This window comes from Sander vitreus, chromosome 17, assembly GCF_031162955.1.
Source record: "Sander vitreus isolate 19-12246 chromosome 17, sanVit1, whole genome shotgun sequence".
Taxonomy (NCBI): domain Eukaryota; kingdom Metazoa; phylum Chordata; class Actinopteri; order Perciformes; family Percidae; genus Sander; species Sander vitreus.
Window position 1 is genome coordinate 16565506 of NC_135871.1, and position 4123 is coordinate 16569628.

General features: G+C 38.2%; 1 long non-coding RNA gene across 1 annotated transcript; it reads right to left on the reverse strand.

Annotated features, from left to right (window-relative positions):
* Positions 1–1118: 1118 nt before the first annotated feature.
* Positions 1119–3736, reverse strand: LOC144532275 (uncharacterized). The gene is made up of 2 exons (XR_013503322.1): positions 2969–3736; positions 1119–2458 (listed from the first exon to the last, which is right to left on the reverse strand). It is a non-coding gene; the product is annotated as an uncharacterized LOC144532275 (long non-coding RNA).
* Positions 3737–4123: the final 387 nt, after the last annotated feature.

Genomic DNA, 4123 nt, shown 5'->3' on the forward strand with positions numbered 1-4123 from the left:
CAGCACCACTGTTGACCATGATTTTGAAATATTGCTGCTGGTTTTGGAGCAGAAAAATACTTGGCAATTAGCTCTGGAATTATACATTTCTTAAAAAAATCTTCTAGCCGCAGTGGCATCAGGGCTTGCCAGTATTATCCCATCTAAAGCAATTACACCTTGCCACATTAATAAGAGCAATCAAATATCAGGGAAAGTTGGCTAAAAGTAATCTGGGTTGATTTGAATGGGCTACAGTATAGGCTAATTATAAAATACCAGTATTAAACTTCAAAGTTTACTGTACAACTCAATGCAATTTGGCCACAAGATGCCAATTCATTTTTAAAAGTTACAGTATACAAACCCAGATTTAAAAATTACATCTGTGACTAGATTTTATTCTATTAAAATGAATGTGAATGTGAGTGCAGTTTTGCAGGTCCTTGAACAGTTGGTAACTTTCCTTCATATGGTTTCAAGGCAAAACACTCACGACAGTAACTTTCCTTCACATGGCTTCAAGGAAAACAATCCACACAGTAATTTTTCCATAACAATGTATTTATTTGTGTGAGACCACAGGCAGCACACATCACAGGATCTGTCAACTTATAATAATGTGTCCTCTGCTGATATCTACTGTCATTCTTTACAGAACAAACCCAGATTCACCCCCATGACTGCAATGAGAATATGTTACAAAAATGAAGACCAGATTTTTTTTATAAAACTCTAATCACAAATGTACTTTTTAAATCTGGGTTTGTATACTGTAACTTTTAAAAATGAATTGGCATCTTGTGGCCAAATTGCATTGAGTTGTACAGTAAACTTTGGAAGCTTACTGGTATTTTATAATTAGCCTATACTGTAGCCCATTCAAATCAACCCAGATTACTTTTAGCCAACTTTCCTGATATTTGGATTGCTCTTATTAATGTGGCAAGGTGTAATTGCTTTAGATGGGATAATACTGGCAAGCCCTGATGCCACATGCAGCTAGAAGATTTTTTTAAGAAATGTATAATTCCAGAGCTAATTGCCAAGTATTTTTCTGCTCCAAAACCAGCAGCAATATTTCAAAATCATGGTCAACAGTGGTGCTGCTGCAGTGAATTAGTCGTGAGAGGAATAGAAAAGGAGTTGGCCCACAATCTTTATTTAGAAAAAATGGACAAGACAAGCGGGACAAGACTAAACGTGACAACGGTGACATGACAGGGAACTTTAACAGCAGAAGAAAAGAAATCAAGGGGTGATATGATAAAAAAAACAAATGCTATTAAATAAATATAACTACTGTAATACTTATTTGTTGTCATTATTGCCTAATAGTCATCGCCCTAAAACAATTAATCCTTTAGGCATTTTACATTCCTAACAATACATTACATTCCACTTTCTAGTTTTGTCTTTCACCAACACTGCATCAACAGTCCACAGTATTACACTATACGCATACACAGCATGTTGCACATCGGCACCAATCTGCAATACATTACGTCAATACAGTGTTTGAAAAGCTTTGAAACAGCTGTCAAATCAACGGCAAAATAATAAGCCAAAAAAAATCAAAAGACAAATTAATTCTCATCTTAATTAAAGCCAGCATGTACCGCTGAAATAATGTTAGGGTGGACTTACATTTGAGATAGGGAGCTACAAAATGAACACTAGTCATTAGTAGTGAATATGTTTGTAAACCAGTGAGGATATTAACCTTTTTATCATTGTTTTGTAGACTCATCTAATAATAATACATTTTATTTATATAGCATACAGTAAAACCAGCACATATAGCACATTAAAAAATGATAAACAATAAAACCAACATATAAAACAAGCATGTTAAAAGCAAATAAAGACAAGAAAACCAGTAACTATCAGGTGAGAAATATAAGACTATAGTATGTGGAAAGCTAATCTGAGGAGGTGCGTTTTGATTAGTGTTTTGAATGTGTCCAGGTCAGTACAGACACGGATGTGTATGAGTAGGGAGTTCCAGAGGGAGGGGGCTGCAATGGTGAAAGCTCTGTCCCACCAGGTACGGTGTGTGGTCCTGAGTGGTGGGGAGAGGAGGTTTGTGTCAGAGGAGCGGAGGTTACGGGGGAAACAACATATTCATTTATCAGAGCTTGGCATTCCAACTCAAGAGATTGAATTTGCTGGATCGTTGCTGGATCGTCATTTTCATCGGGAAGAGGCAGAATATTTTCATTTTCAAGTTCTTTGTTGATGTTAGATTCCTTCACCTGGTCTGCAGTAGGATGCTTGCTGTTGTCTTGAGGACAATCCGTTAGATCCATTACTGCTGCAGCTGATGGCTTTGCTGCTTTCTCTATTCTTTGAAGTTTGTTCTTCTGTCTTCTGTTGACTACATCTAACCTCATTCTTCTTTTTCTCTTCTCCGGGGATGGAACATGATTGAAGATTGAAGGAACGTAGTCAGGTGACAGAGGGTTGTCACTCTTTTTTCCTAAAACATAAGTACATAGAAACAACATCACAATCAGCTTTATTGGCCAGGTTTGAGTAAACAAACAAGGAATTTGACTCTGGTTAATCTTTGCTCTAAAGTATACTCACTTAACATATAAAGAATAAAAACAGAGGACAGTAAGACATATAAAAAATACTGTTAAGTGTACAGTATAACAATACAAGAGAATTTACAATTTTACAAAAAATATACAAAAGTGCAATATCAGTCAGCATAGTCTGAGATTTTAGGATTTAAATATGAATACGGTGCTTCTTTTAGGTTAGCTAACATTAGCCTTTGTAATCCACACAAAATCCATGCCATACTGCATAGGTAGAACTTACCTTTTCGTAATAACTAATGGTTGTGGCTAGAAAGGAAAGGAACGTAGCTAGCTAGCTAGCTAGCTGTATCCCTACTAGCCTCAACCGTTAGAAACCGTTTTAGCCTGTTTGCTAGCTAAAGCTAACTAGCTACATAGATAAGATATTTCTGTTACGTTACCTGATATGAAGTGGTCACAGCATAACCGAAATCCATTGTTTGTGGTCTCCCATCGCTCAGTTTGGTTCTGTCTGCTTCTAGCACGTTTTATGGAAGCAATCCATTTACTTCTTCTCTTGGGATCTTTAGATAGGAATCCCATAAAATGCTATCCATTATCTTTTTTCCGATGGTTCTGGCATCCCGGCGCACAGCAGCTATCCACCATACTGAATCAAGGCGTTTATTGAAATAGGCAGCAAATGATTTCCCCTTGGGGATCAATAAAGTATCTATCTAGCTAAGTAGCTAGCTAGCTATCTATCTATCTACAATAGGTGCAACTAGCTAGTAACGTAGCTAGCTAGCTAATTCTGGCTCAGCTCTGATGGGTGTTTTGATATTGACTGGTGCATGCTGGGATTGCGTGACATCAACTGCCAGAACTCTTGCTAGCTAACGTTAGCGCTTGCTAACGACAGAGTGAAACAACATAACGTAACGACAGAGTGACACGACGCATAGCAACGACCCATAGCAACAACACAAAGCAACGAAGCAAGAGAGAGAAGACGACACATCGTAACGACAGAGGGAAACGACACATAGCAACGACACATAGCAACGACGCCTAGCAACAGCGCATAGCAACGACAGAGTGAAACAACACAAAGTCATGACACATGCAGCATTGACACAGCAAGACGACACAGTCAAATGACAAGGACAGACGACACATAGTCATGACACATGCAGTATTGACACAGCAAGACGACACAGTCAAATGACAAGGACAGACGACAGGAGTAAGTTGAGTTGACACAGACAAAAGTTGAGTCATGTGGGCAATCACATAGACATAGACAGTTAATAGACACATAGACATGGACGACGACACATAGCATAGACAGACAGACATGGACATAGACAGTTAATAAGACACATAGACATGGAAGACGACACATAGCATAGACAGACCGACATGGACATAGACATTGACAGTAAGCATAGACATAGACATTGACAAATAGACATAGAATGTAAGCATGTCGACTTAATTTTGGCACAATTGGAACCCCATAGATGCACACTAATAATATAATGCATCCATGATGCACACCAGTGAATCAACCACCATACATCTGTTGGTGACACCTGTCAAACCTGAATTACACT